The sequence below is a fragment of the Heterodontus francisci genome, unplaced genomic scaffold (genome assembly GCF_036365525.1).
Source record: "Heterodontus francisci isolate sHetFra1 unplaced genomic scaffold, sHetFra1.hap1 HAP1_SCAFFOLD_102, whole genome shotgun sequence".
Taxonomy (NCBI): domain Eukaryota; kingdom Metazoa; phylum Chordata; class Chondrichthyes; order Heterodontiformes; family Heterodontidae; genus Heterodontus; species Heterodontus francisci.
The window spans coordinates 4,488,284-4,503,858 of NW_027140380.1; the positions used below are offsets into that span (position 1 = coordinate 4,488,284).

Here is a 15,575-nt window from a genome sequence, read left to right on the forward strand (position 1 = left end):
TCACTGTTTTTCGGCTGCCGCATCCGATGATGGGCCAAGTGGTCTCTTTCTCTGCCTTAAACCTTCTATGATTCTATGATTCTATGATGCTCACTAACATTATCCCCATTTCATATACAGCACCACAGAGAGAGAGAGAGAATCAGTCCGACCATTCGTAACAGTGTGTTATATCACACTGTATTACACATTCTTATGTATCATCAGAGACAGTATTAGTAACACAATAAAGTGCATACATATCATCCTAAATAATGGTATCCCAAACATATGTACAGCATTAGAGAGGGAGTGTCAATAGTGCATTTTCTATTCGTGTGTCCATATCACACCCAATAACTGGCTCCCACGTTTTTATAGAGCACTCGAGACAGAGCTGAAAGTGAATAAGTGAGAGAGAGAGAGAGATCCCCATCAGCAGTTGCAGGCTGACCTGGAAGCCTCATTTTATCTTGAAAGATCCGTGGGAGACAGACGGTGCAGTCTCATCTCTAATTGATATTGTATCAGAAACAGACACATTATTATTCCTAGACTCTGGGTAACAGTTAGAGAGTGAGGTGAACAATGTTCCAAATTTAACGCTCTTGGCCCTGTTGATCTCTGTAATATCTCAGCTCACACCGTTCGATATGACTGTCAGTGAGGGACAGTTTCAATGTGATGACATTAATCTGGGACTGTTACTGTCAGATATTAACTCCTGCGCGATCGCAGCAAACACAGCGACTCCCTCGGAGGATTGCTTTGAGAAGACGGGTGAATGAAGAGCAAACACACTGCAGGGAATGATCTCAAACTGAGCTTCAGAAAGGGGGAATCCCCCAGCTTGAAACGTTCTCTGACCTTTCCCCACAGCCCCAGTTCCTTTGCTCAAACTCGGAGAAAACTGAACTGGGGAAAGTTCCAGTTTATTTTTGTCAGTTCCGATGAAGGGTCACTGACCCGAAACGTTAACTCTGCTTCACTTTTCACAGATACTGCCAGACCTGCTGAGTGGTTCCAGCATTTCTTGTTTTTATTTCAGATTTCCAGCATCCGCAGTATTTTGCTTTTATTCCAATTTATTTTTTTGTAAATGAGTGGGGAAATAAGCGCATGCGCGATGCGCCTCCTCCAGCCGTGTCCTTCTGCGTCATTTAATTAGTGAGCGGAAGAAGTTTGTTTGAAACAGACGGGAATGGAGACTTAGAGCCCTGGGGTAAGTGAGTAAACAGCAGTCTCCTTCCAGCAGCACATTGCTTTGAGAGCCTGTCCGCAGAGGGGCTCAGAGATCAGCATTGACGACGGAGCAAGTTCAGGGGGAGTTGGGGGCTGTTTGTAAGAGGCGGAGTGGAGCAGGAACTTGGAGTGAGCGCGGAAGGAGAAGCCTTTCTCAGGCCGTTTGTGGACAAGGTAACGGAGACAGAGCAGGAAGAAGCTGCTGTTGAAAATCATTGTTGTTTTCTCTCCTCAAACCTGTAATGCATGTTCATGGTTTAGCTCCAGTTTCACACTGTGTTGTTATTGAGCAGTGAATAGAGGGAACAGAGCCAGACAGTAGGGATGGGGACAGTTATGCAAACAACACCTATTGCTGGCGCCAGGTGAGTAGTGTCAAGGAAACATTTTAAACAGCAGCTGTCGGTTTCCGTTGAACGATTGATCCAAGAGAAACAAGGAAATGGCAGATACTCTGAACAAGAATTTTTCATCTGTCTTCACAGAAGTAGACACAAAAAACATCCCAAGAATAGTAGAAAATCAAGGGGAGTAAGGAGGGGGGAACTTAAAACATCACCATCGCGAGAAAAACATGTTTTTGGAAAACTAATGGGACTAAAGGTTGACAAGTCCCCTGGATCTGATGGCCTACATTCTAAGGTTTAAAAGAAGTGTCTGCATAGATAGTGGATGCATTGGTTGTAATCATCTTAAATTCCCTAGATCCTGCAACAGTTCCAGTGGATATTAAACTGCAAATGTAATGTCCCTGTTCAAGAAAGCAGCAAAGAGAAAGCAGGCAACGATAGGCCTGTTAGCCTAATGTCTGCCATTGAGAAGATGCTGGAACCAATGATTAAGTCAGTCATCGCAGAAAACATAGAAAAATTGGAGCAGGAGTAGGCCATTCGGCCCTGCTCTGCCATTCAAAAATGATCAAGTCTGATCATATAATTCAGTACCCTCTTCCCGCTTTCTCCCCATATCCCTTGATCCCTTTTGTATTAAGAAATATATCTATCTCCTTCTTGAATATATTTAATGACTTGGCCTCCACTGCCTTCTGCAGTACAAAATCATGAGAGGTATAGACAGGATGGATAGCAAGAAGCTTTTTCCCAGAGTGGGGGATTCAATTATTAGGGGTCATGAGTTCAAAGTGAGAGGGGAAAAGTTTCGGGGGGGATATGCGTGGAAAGTTCTTTACGCAGAGGGTGGTGGGTGCCTCGAACACGTTGCCAGCGGAGGTGGTAGACGTGGACACGATAGCGTCTTTTAAGATGTATCGAGACAGATACATGAATGGGCAGGTAGCAAAGAGATACAGACCCTTAGAAAATAGGCGACATGTTTAGATAGAGGATCTGGATCGGCGCAGGCTTGGAGGGCCGAAGGGCCTGTTCCTGTGCTGTAATTTTCTTTGTAGAGATTTCCACAAGTTCATCACCCTCTGAGTGAAGAAATTTCTCCTCATCTCGGTTCTAAATGGCATACCCATATCCTGAGACCGTGACCCCTGATTCTGGACTCCCCAGCCATCAGGAACATCCTCCCTGCATATAGCCTGACTAGTGCTGTTAGAATTTTATAGGTTTCTATGAGATTCCCTCTCATTGTTCTAAACTCTAGTGAATATAGGCCTAGTCAACCCAATCTCTCCTCATACGTCAATCCTGCCATCCCAGGAATCAGCCTGGTAAATCTTCTTTGCACTCCCTCCATGGTAAGAACATCCTTCCTCAGATAAGGAGACCAAAACTGCACACAATACTCCAGATGTGCTCTCACCAAAGCCCTGTATAACTGTAGTAAGACTTCCTTGCTCCTGTACTCAAATCCGCTTGCAATGAAGGCCAACATACCATTTGCCTTCCTAACTGCTTGCTGCACCTGAATATTTGCTTTCAGCGACTGGTGCACAAGGACACCCAGGTCTCTTTGCACCTCCCCCTTTCCCAATCTGTCACCATTCAGATAATAATCTGCCTTTCTGTTTTTACAACCGAAGTGAATAACCTCACATTTATCCAAGTTATACTGCATCTGCCATGCATTTGCCCACTCACCCAACTTGTCCAAATCACATTGGAGCCTCTTTGCATACTCCTCACAACTCAGTTTCCTCCCCAGCAACTTGATTGAAACAGATCAGATCCTGAGGAGTCTTGACAGGGTGGATGTGGAAAGGATGTTTCCCCTTGTGGGAGAATCTGGCATTAGGGGTCACTGTTTAAAAATAAGGGGTCACCCATTTAAGACAGGGATGAGGAGAATTTGTTTCCCTCAGAGGGTGGTGAGTTTTTGGAACTCTCTTCCTCAATAGGCGGTGGAAGCAGAGACTTTGAATATTTTTAAGGCAGAGGGACATCGATTCTTGATAAGCAAAGGGGTGAAAGGTTATCGGGGGTAGGCGGGAATGTGGAGTAATCAGTTCAGCCGTGAACTTATTGAATGGGGAAGCAGGGTCTAGGGGTCGAATGGCCTACTCCTGCTCCTAATATTTATACTTGTATGTATATTCATATGGTAAATAAAGCTGATGAGCTGAGGGCACAGATAGACACATAGAACAATACAGCACAGGAACAGGCCATTCGGCCCTCCAAGCCTGTGCTGATAAAGTAACATCACACTTTTTATTTTTATTTAGAGATACAGCACTGAAACAGGCCCTTTGGCCCACTGAGTCTGTGCTGACCAACAACCACCCATTTATACTACGCCGACAGTAATCCCATATTCCCTACCACCTACTTACACTAGGTGCAATTTACAATGGCCAATTTACCTATCAACCTGCATTCTTTGGCTGTGGGAGGAAACCGGAGCACCCGACGAAAACCCACAGGGAGAACTTGCAAACTCCACACAGGCAGTACCCAGAATCGAACCCGGGTTCCTGGAGCTGTGGTGCTAACCACTGCGCCATTGTGCCCACACATGGTAACACAATATCATTGCAATAAGGGAAACTCGGCTTCAAGAGGGCAAGAATGGCAGTAAAAATTTCTCTGGATATAGAGTTTTCATGTGGCATAGGGATAAAAAAAGGTGGGAGTGTAGCATTATTAGTTAAGGAAGGCATACAGCTTTGAGGAGGGATTATATTATATGCTAAATGAATCATCAAATGAGGCCATATGGGTGGAGCTCAGAAATAAAAAAGGGGCAGCCACACTACTAGGAGTGTACTGTAGACCCCCAAATAGTGAGAGAGAGATAGAAGAACAAATATGTAGGCAAATTGCTGAGTGCAAAACTATAGGGAAATAATAGTTGGGGATTTCAACTATCCCAATATCAACTGGGATACAAACAGTGTGAAGGGCACAGAGGGCACAAAATTCTTGAACTGCATTCAAGAGAACTTTAATAGCCAGCACATCACAAGTCCAATGAGAGGAGGCACAACTCTGGAGCGAGTCTTCAGTAATGAAGCTGGGCAAGTAGCAGTGGGTGACCATTTTGGAGATAGCTTTTTTTTATTCATTCATGGGATTTTGGGCGTCGCTGGCCAGGTCAGCATTTATTACCCATCCCTAATTGCCCTTGGGAAGGTGGTGGTGAGCTGCCTTCTTGAACCGCTGCAGTCCATTTGGGGTAGGTGCACCCACAGTGCTATTCAGAATGGAGTTCCAGGATTTTGACCCAGTGACAGTGAAGGATCAGCGAAATAGTTCCAAGTCAGGATGGTGTGTGTCGTGGTGGGGAACTTGCAGGTGGTGGTGTTCCCATGCATTTTATGCCCTTGTACTTCTAGTTGGTAGAGGTCACAGGTTTGGAAGGTGCTGTTCAAGGAGCCTTGGTGCATTGCTGCAGTGCATCTTGTAGATGGTACACACTGCTGCCACTGTGCATCGGTGGGGGAGGGAGTGAATGTTTGTAGATGGGATGCCAATCAAGTGGGCTGCTTTGTCCTGGATGGTGTTGAGCTTCTTGAGTGTTGTTGGAGCTGCACCTATCCAGGCAAGTGGAGACTATTCCAACACCCTCCTGACTTGTGCCTTGTAGATGGTGGACAGGCTTTGGGGAGTCAGGAGGTGAGTAACTCGCCTCAGGATTCCTAGCCTCTGACCTGCTCTTGTAGCCACGGTATTTATATGGCTACTCCAGTTCAGCTTCTGGTCAATGGTGCCCCTAGGACGTTGATAGTGGGGGATTCAGCAATGGTAATGCCATTGAATGTCAAGGGGAGTTAGTTCGATTCTCTCTTATTGGTGATGGTCATTGCCTGGCACTTGTGCGGCCCGAATGTTACTTGCCACTTATCAGCCCAAGCCTGGATATTGTCCATGTCTTGCTGTATTTCTACACGGACTGCTTCAGTATCTGAGGAGTCATGAATGGTGCTGAACATTGTGCAATTATCAGCGAACATCCCCACTTCTGACCTTCTGATTGAAGGAAGGTCATTGATGAAGCAGCTGAAGATGGTTGGGCTGAGGACATTACCCTGAGGAGCGCCTGCAGTGATGTCCTGGAGCTCAGATGATTGACCTCCAACAACCACAACCATCTTCCTTTGCGCTAGGTATGACTCCAGCCAGTGGAGGGTTTTCCCATTGACCTCAGTTTTGCTCGGGCTCCTTGATGCCATACTCGGTCAAATACTGCCTTGATGTCAAAGGCAATCACTCACACCTCACCTCTTTTGTCCATGTTTGAACAAAGGCTGTCATGAGGTCAGGAGCTGAGTGGCCCTGGCAGAACCCAAACTGAGTGTCACTGAGGCAGGTTATGGCTAAGCGAGTGCCGCTTGATGGCACCTTCCATCATTTTACTGATGATTGAGAGTAGACTGATGGGGCCTAAAGTGATGGAAGGTGCCTTCAATATTGCCATCAAGCAGCACTAGCAGATATGTCCTTTTGGATTCGGCCAGTAGAGATGCTTCCGAGCCACTCTTGGTGATGGACATTGAAGTCCCCCACCCAGAGTACATTCTGTGCTCTTGCCACCCTCAGTGCTTCCTCCAAGTGCTGTTCAACATGGAGGAGTACTGACTCATCAGCTGAGGGAGGGCAGTAGGTGGTAATCAGCAGGAGGTTTCCTTGTCCATTGTTTGATCTGATGCCATGAGACCTCATGGGGTCCAGGGTCGATGTTGAGGACTTCCAGGGCAATTCCCTCTCTACTGTACCGACACCTCTGGTGAGTCTGTCCTGCCCGTGGGACAGTACATACCCAGGGATGGTGATGGCAGTGTCTGCGACATTGCCTGTAAGGTATGATTCTGTGAGTATGACTACGTCAGGCTGTTGCTCTCCCAACTTAACACAAGCCACCAGATGTTACTAAGGAGGACTTTGCAGGGTCGACAGCGCTGGGTTTGCCATTGTCATTTCTGGTGCCCAGGTCGACGCCGGGTGGTCCGTCTGGTTTCATTCCTTTTTATTGACTTCGTAGTGTTTAGTTTCAACTGAGTGGCTCGCTCGGCCATTTCAGAGGGCATGTAAGAGTCAACCACATTGCTGTGGGTCTGCAGTCGCATGCAGGCCAGACAAGAACAGCAGATTTCCTTCCCTAAAGGGCATGAGTAAACCAGATGGGTTTTTACAACCATCAACAATGGTTTCATGACCATCATTAGACTTGCTTTTTAATTGCAGATTTATTATTTGGATTTAAATTTCAATGGTGGGATTTGAACCCACGTCCCCTGAGCAATACCCTAGGTGTCTGGGTTACTAATCCACTGACAAGTCCACTGACAAGACCACTACGCCACCACCACCCCTCGTGACCATACTGCAATTAGTTTTGGCATAATCATGTAAAAGGACAAAGATACAACAGAAGTAAAAGTTCTAAATTGGGGGAAGGCAAATTTTACAAAACTGAGAGGTGACTTGGTGGATGTGGACTGGATACAACTACTTGAAGGAAACCCCAAAGATGTTCTATCAGTACATTAAGAGCAAGAGGATAACTAAGGAAAGGGTACGGCCTATCAGAGATGTACAAGGGAACGTATGAGTGGATGCAGAAGATGTGTGTGGGGTTCTTAATGAGTTTTTGTCTCTGCCTTCACAAAGGAGAGGGCTGATGCAGACAAAGAAGAGGAGTGTGAAATATTAGATACGATAAGCATAATGAGAGTGGAAGTACTAGAGAGTCTGACATCCTTCAAAATGAATAAATCACCAGGGCCAGATGGTTTGCATCTGAGGTTGTTAAAGGAAGCCAGGGAGGAAATAGTGGATGCGCTGAGGATCATCTTCAAATCCTCACTGGATATGGGGGAGGTGCCGGAGGATTGGAGGTCTGCGAACGTTGTACTATTATTTAAAAATGATGTGAGGGATAGGCCAAATAATTATAGGCCGGTCAGTCTGACCTTGGTGGTGGGTAAATTATTAGAATCAATTCTGAGGGACAGGATAAACTGCCACTTAGAAAGGCAAGGATCAATCAGGGATAGTCAGCATGGATTTGTTAAGGGAAGGTCATATCTCACTAACTTGATTGAGTTTTTTGAGGAAGTAACAAGAAACATTGATGAGGATAGTGTGGTGGATGTGGTCTACATGGATTTTAGTAAGGTCCCACATGGCAGACTGGTCAGTAAAATGAAAGCCCATGGAATACAGGGGAATGTGGCAGGTTGGATCCAAAATTGACTCAGTGAAACAAAGGATAGTTATCGACGGATGTTTTTGCGAATGGAAAGCAGTTTTCAGTGGCATTCCACAGGGCTCAGTGTTGGGTCCCTTGCTGTTTGTGGTATATATTAATGATTTGGAATTAAATGTGGGAGGTATGATTGGGAAATTTGCTGATGACACAAAAATTGGCCGTGTAATTGATAGTGAGGAGGATAGCTGTAGACATCAGAATGATATGAATGGATTGGTTGAGTGGGCGGAAAAGTGGCAAATGGAATTCAACCTGGAGAAGTGTGAGGTAATGCATTTGGGGAGGGCAAACAAAGCAAGGGAATACACAATAAACGGGAAGATATTGAGAGGGGTAGAAGAAGTGAGAGACTTTGGAGTGCATGTCCACAGGTCCCTGAAAGTGGCAGGACAGGTAGCTAGAGTGGTGAAGAAGGCATATGGAATGCTTTCCTTTTTTGGCCAAGGTATAGAATAGAAAAGCAGGGATGTAATGCTAGAACTGTATAAAACGGCGGTTCGGCCACAGCTGGAGTATTGCGTACAGTTCTGGTCACCACATTACAGAAAGGACATAATTGCTCTGGAGAGAGTACAGAGGGGATTGACAAGAACGTTGCCAGGGCTTGAAAGTTGCAGCTATGAGCAAATATTGGAGCAACTCGGGTTGTTTTCCTTAGAACAGAGGAGTCTGAGGGGTGACTTGAATGAGGTGTACAAAATTATGAGGCGCCTAGACAGAGTGGACAGTAAGGACCTGTTTCCCCTGGTGGGGAGGTCAGTTACCAGGGGGCACAGACATAAGGTGATTGGTAGAAGGATTAGAGGGGACATGAGGGGAAACGTTTTTACCTAGAGGGTGGTGGGTGTCTGGAATTCGCTGCCAGGAATGGTGGTGGAGGCAGAAACCCTCAACTCATTTAAAAATACCTGGACATGCACCTGAAGTGCTGTAACCTGCAAGTCTACGGATCAGGTGCTGGAAGGTGGGAATAGATTGGGTGGCTAGTTTTTTCGGCCAGAGCAAACGCAATGGGCTGAATGGGCTCCTTCTGTGCCCTAATTTTTCTATGATTCTATGGAAATTGCCAGCACTGACACAGATCATTTCATTAGTACATTGATATTGGACTGACTATAAGGAGAAGCTAGTTAAACACATAATGGTGAAAGGAATGGAAGATAGCGTTGGTTGTTCCAGATGAAGAGGGATAGACAGAGGTGCGGGTACAACAGACTTCAGACAGTAATCAGCCCTTTCAGATACTGTGGGTGGCTCTGAAAAGAGCCTTTGAGTATTTGAAAAAATCCTGGCAGATTGACTTGGTTTTCGTGCCCGGAGCACTGGTTTTCTTGGGCAGCAACACGGCCGGGATATTCGGCAGCACTCTACCCTGAACGATGGTCACCCCTCCCAGCAGCTTGTTGAGCTCCTCATCATTGAGGACGGCCAGCTGTAGGTGTCTGGGGATGATGCAGGTCTTCTTGTTGTCCCGGGCCGCGTTACCGCCCAGCTCGAGGATTTCAGCGGTCAGATACTCGAGCACAGCAGCCAGATAGACCTGGGCTCTGGCACCCACACGCTCAGCATAGTTACCCTTTCTCAGGAGCCTGTGAACACGGCCCACCGGGAACTGCAGTCCAGCCCGGGAGGAGCGAGACTTGGCCTTGGACCGAGCTTTCCCGTTGGTCTTTCCTCTTCCAGACATTTCCACAATCTCACAAATACTTTCACAATGAATGGATAATTTCGTCAGCATTAAACATACACATGGGGTAGTCAGGATGGTCGAGCAGTCTGAGACGGTTCATTCAGATCACAATTCTCTCTGCAGGGGTGGGTTCAAATTCCCCTTCTGATAAGTTGTGTTTTGACATGACTAGAGGTATTTGGGAGTAGCGATGAAGAACAAACAGAGATCACGAAAGAATATTGACAAGCAATATCAAAACAAATCCAAAGATGTTTCATCAATACATTGCAGTCAGAGGCAACTGAGGAAAGAGTAGGGCCCATCAAAGACCTAAAAATGTAACCTATGTGTCAGGGTGGAAGATTTTGGTATGTTTATTAATGAATATTTTACTGTCTTCACAAATGAGGGGGGTGATGCAGATATTGTAATTAAGGAGAAGGAGTGTGAAGTTTTGGACATGATAAACTGAGGGAGAGAAGAAGTATAAATGGGATTAGCATCCTTGAAAGTGGATAAATCATCAGGGCCGGATGAAATGTACCCCAGGCTGTTAAAAGAAGTCAGGGAGGAAATAGTGGAAGGTCTGACCATCAGTTTCCAATCCCTCACTGGATACGGGTGTGATGTCAGAGGATTGGAGGTCTCGTAACACTGCAATAAAAGCAAAATTCTGCAGATGCTGCAAATCTGAAATAAAAACTAGTTGCATTGGAAATACACAGCAGATCTGGCAGCAACTGTGGAGAGAGAAGCAAAGTTAACGTTTCTGTTCTGATGAAAGGTCACTGACCTGAAATGTTAACTTTGTTTCTCTCTCCACAGATGCTGCCAGACCTGCTGTGGATGTCCAGCACTTTTTGTTTTTATTGCTAACATTGCACCATTGTTGAAAAAGGAAGCGAATGATCGACCAAATAATTAAAGGCCAGTCAGCTTAACCTCAATAGTGGGCGAATTATTGGAATTAATTCTGAGAGACAGGAGAAACTGTCACTTAGAAAGGCACAGATTAATCAAGTACCGTCAGCATGGATTTGTTAAGGGAAGCTCCTGTCTGACTATCTTGATTGAATGTTTTTGAAGAAGTAACAAGGAGGATTGATGAGGATAGTGCAGTTGATCTGATCCACATGGATTTTAGCAAGACTTTTGACAAGGTCCCACATGGCAAACTGGTTAAAAAAAATAAAAGCACATGGGATCCAGGGGAATGTAGCAAGCTGGACACAAAATTGGTTCAGTGGCAGGAAACAAAAAGGAATTGGTTACAGGTGTTTTTGCAACTGGAGGACTGTTTCCAGTGGTGTTCCACAGGGCTCAGAACTAGGTCCCCTGCTTTTTGTGGTATATATTAATGATATGGACATAAATGTAGAGGGCACAATCAAGATGTTTGCAGATGACACAAAAATTGTCCGTGTTGTTGATAGGGAGGAGAACTGCTGTACACTGCAGGAAGATATCAATTGACTGGTCAGGTGGGCAGAGAAGTGGTAAATGGAATTCAAATTGGACAAGGGTGAGGTGATGCATTTGGGAGGTCAAAAAAGGCAAAGGAATACACAATTAATGGGAGAACACTGAACGGTGCAGAGGAAGTGAGGGACGTTGGAGTGAATGTCCACAGATCCCTGAAGGTAGCAGGACTGGTCAATAAGGTGGTTCAACAGGTATATGGAATCCTTTCCTTTATTAGCTGAGGTATAGAATATAAGGGTGACCTGGGTGTCCATGTCAATAAGTCACTGACAGCTAACATGCAGGTGCAGCAAGCAATTAGGAAGGCTAATAGTATGTTAGCCTTTATCACAAGAGGATTTGAGTACAGGAGTAGTGAATTCTTGCTTCAATTGTATAGAACCTTGGTTAGACCGCATTTGGAGTACTGTGTGCAGTTTTGGTCTCCTTACCTTAGGAAGGATATTATTGCCATGGAGGGAGTTCAATGAAGGTTCATCAGACTTGTTCCTGGGATGGTGGGACTGTTCTATGAAGAGAGATTGGGGAAACTGGGGCTGTATTCTCTAGAGTTTCGAAGAATGAGAGGTGATCTCATTGAAACCTACAAAATACTTAAAGGACAGTCAGGGTAGATGCAGCTAAGATGTTTCATCTGGATGGGGTGTCGAGAACCAGGGGCTCAATTTCAAAATAAGGGGGAAGCTCCTTAGGACAGAGATGAGGAGACATTTCTTTACTCGGAGGGTTGTGAATCTTTGGAATTCTGTACCCCAGATGGCTGTGGAAGCTCAGTCGTTGGGTATGTTTAAAGCAGAGATTGACAGATTTGTAAATACAAATGACATAAGGGAATATGAGGAAAGTGTGGGGAAAAGGGCATTGAAGTGGATGATCAGCCATGATCATATTGAATGGTGGGGCAGGCTCGATGGGCTGAATGGCCGACTCCTGCTCCTATGTTCCTATGTTCCTAACTCCACATGATCGGCGAGGCACATCTTCAGGCCGACTTGGTGGATGGTGTAAACAGATATCACTGCTTCTGATCTTCACCTGAACAGAGAGTGAGATGTAACATTGATCATCAAACAGACTGTGAGAGAATACAACAGAATAAAACACATGGAGAGACACTGTGGAATAACAAATAGATTTGATTGGAATGTTGAATTCTGATTGGAATGGATAAAACACCAGAAACAACAGATTAAATTGGGATTCTCATCACTATATTGATCTGAGACAGAAAAGCGAAACTGATGGAAAGAAGGGAAGAAGGAAGAAAAGAAAGGATGGAACTGCTCACTTTTTTCAGTTTTTTCACTTGCCCCTCAAAGCTGGATAAAAAAAAAAGTTGCATATAACAGAGAATTTCACCAAAAAGGGAGATTAAATGCTGCAGAAACCTTGGATCGAAGGATGCCCCAACAGATCACCTGTTTAACTGTCTCCTCACTGGGGGATTTCAATCAGTGAGTAATATTATTCTCTACCTTTTTTTGTTAAATGAACCCAGAACGGTCACTTGGAATTAATATTTGTGTTCCGACTCCTGAACAATAAAATTGTGAGTTTCTCGATATTTTCTGGACGCATTTCCTGCTGAAAGAACTAAGAACTCTTTTCTAATTTACACAATACTATATACACACTCATCAAGCCTCCTGAGCTAGCATCCTTGGTGCTGCTCTCTCCTCCCAAACCTCATCTCATGTGACTGTTACATCATCACTCTGACAGTGGGAGTGATTGATCCCAATGTCTTCAGCATTAACCCTTTACATCCTTATACTACACTGTCTGTCCAAAAAAATGGGTGGAGGGAACTTGATTTATCGAAACACCAACAGCTGCCAGTTGAAAATCAACTCAAACCCATCAGCGAGAGAGAGAGAGAGAGACTGTCAGAGTACTTCCTGCATCCAGTCCTGACCCTGTCACACTCAGCAGCTGCTCACCCAGACCCCACTCTTATCAACACTGAACATTGTTACCGAGACACTTCAAATACTGTTTATAAAAGGCAGGAAAGGTCAATGTTCACACTGCTGTATTGAAAAGAACAACGTTTAATATCTCCTCACTGTTTCTCGGTAACCACATGAGAGATAGGTTTTCTTATTTGGTTCCTTTGATTTTTCTTGTTCCTGACTGACAAATATTCCAAACCTCAGATAAACCCTCCCACTTGCGTCACGTCCCAGTCTCAGTCACAAGCAACACACAACAACACAAACACTCTGAAACATACAACGCAGTCACACTTTCCTTCAGTGACATTAATGTCGAGCTGTTTTCCAGGTTGAATGCAACTGTGAACAAATTTGTATCAAAGAAGTTGCCTTTGAAATATCAGCACTGAATTTCTGTCCAAGGAGGAACAGCCATTCCAAACTCACATTCTTCACAAAGGCTGTTTTCTCTTGTGACGAAAATCCATCACATAATTTGAATTCTCACTGAAAGCTCAGAAGACACAGATGGAAGTGGTTGACAAGGTAACTTATACATCACAAATGAGAAACAAGGCTCTGCTGGGAATTGAACCCAGGATCTCCTGTTTACAAGACAGGTGCTTTAACCAACTAAGCTACAGAGCCGGATGTTGTTCAAATTAAAATCAGAGGAGTGCACTATTTATTCTCATATAATATCAATATCAAAGGAAAATACAGCAGATGCTGGAAATCTCAAATAAAAACAAGAAACGCTGGAAATACTCATCAGGTCTGGCAGCATCTGTGGAGAGAGAAGCAGAGTTAACGTTTCAGGTCAATGACCCTTCTTCAGACCCTTCTATATATTCTCATCCCACTTCTCCACAGGTCACAACATACATTTTAACTTTTCCCACTTCCTGAAACAGTCAATCACATACTCTATTCTTCCCAAAAAAGAAGACACTGACCGGGTTTCTTTAATGAACAGCAAAATTATCAGTTTATTACAGAACAAGTTTTAACTAGTCATGAAATAAAGCATAAATACACAGGTAGAAATTTTAAAAGTTCCCTTTTTACCTTAACCAACATTTAAAGCCCCTTTCTTACCACAGCCCCACACACGCACATACACATACACCGGTTAACTGAAAAAAAAAGAATTATTTTTTCAATTCTGAGTTCTGTTAAAGACAAAAACAACACTTGGGCTGATTACTTGTTCATTCCTGAAGAAAACAGCAGATGAGATATGTTGTTCCAAAACTGGCAAACAGTCTAACTTCTGAGTATGCGTAGACAGGTCACCAGGGTCTTTTAGAACAGTTTTTTAGAGGCAGTGTTGAGAATTAATTTTAGCAGGCTTTCTTCAAAGACAGGAGAAGAGATGAATTGACACAGTGAAGTTCTCAGGGTCTTTTAAAGATTTGCTGCAAAACAACGTGGGTTGTGATCTTCTCTCCTTCCTTGACACTTCTTCAGGCTAACTTTATCAGCTGCTCACTCCAGAAGGTAAAACACAATGACTGCGACAAATAAAAGCTTGTGATTTTTCTGCCCTCTTCGGTGAGTGCTGCTGCTGCCGGGTTTGTCCAATCAAGAGGCGCAACAGACTTCTCTGTCCACATTTCCCCCTGTTACCAGGGTTTCTGTTCGACATTTAACTTGAGTCATGTGACAACCAGTAAACATAGTTGCCAAATTAATACTTTCAGTACCCTCTTGAAAAAGAACTGGTCTGACATTTATTAAGTTTGACGATGAATTCCTCAAAAAGAATTCCACAAAAAAAAATTCTAAATCACTTCCATAACATCATGTACTTTCCCTGAGCTACAGGTTATTGCAAGTCTCTCTGGCTGTGTTTATTTTTGTTGATTTTGCACTCAGGTTCTTTCTGAATCCATGTGTTTGCAGAACTTTGTCAGTGAGAAACATGGAGATATGCTTAAAGATTTCCCTGCAAATTATTCATATCTCCGTCTTTCTCCGAACTTTGTAGAAACACATTAATGTGGGAATCACACACATCAGGCCGTCAAACCTCTCCGTTAAACATTGAAAGGTGACAGTGTTTATTGTGACGCGGTTCCATTTATTCAGACACATCTGGTATAAAAGTGCTCAGAAATGATTCACACATGTAATGTATTTGTATATTATGTGCATGACATAATGACGTAAGTAAACAATTCCTTGCACTTGCCACGCTTGGTGTATATTTTCTCTGCTGATGCCCCCTGAATATATTGGAGAAAATGGTGATGAGGATGAGATAAAAGTCTGTAAATATAGGCAGCAAGCAGCAGCAGGGACTGCAGTGAACAAGATCAGGCAGCTCCTGTTGACCTACCTGCTCGGATGGTGGAGATTTTAGGTGGATTGTGTGAAGCCTGGGCCACAGAATGTCTCTTCAGTTGAATGAGATACCGCAGGGTATTCCTGTGCATCTGATTCAAATTGCTTATTTGGGACAATATGGCTGCACACATATGGGATACATCGGAAGGTGAGGAACTTATGAGAGGGCTTGAGAACCATTCAGTTCATATATTGAAAGAATGGACATGTTTTTCAGAGCTAATAACATTTTGGAATTTGAAGGTGAAAGTGCAGAGGTCAAGACTCAGAATGAGGCAATTCTTGAGGGCAAGAAAGCA

The 15,575-nt window shown here is 44.2% G+C and overlaps 1 protein-coding gene and 1 non-coding gene across 2 annotated transcripts in view; both read right to left on the reverse strand.

The window, feature by feature from the left end:
• The window catches only part of LOC137359413 (histone H2A-like), a 104,003-nt gene that overhangs the window by 15,893 nt on the left and 72,535 nt on the right, over positions 1-15,575 (reverse strand). The gene's annotated exons all lie outside the window — the stretch shown is intronic.
• On the reverse strand, positions 13,502-13,575 carry trnat-ugu (transfer RNA threonine (anticodon UGU)). The gene has a single exon. It is a non-coding gene; the product is annotated as a tRNA-Thr (tRNA).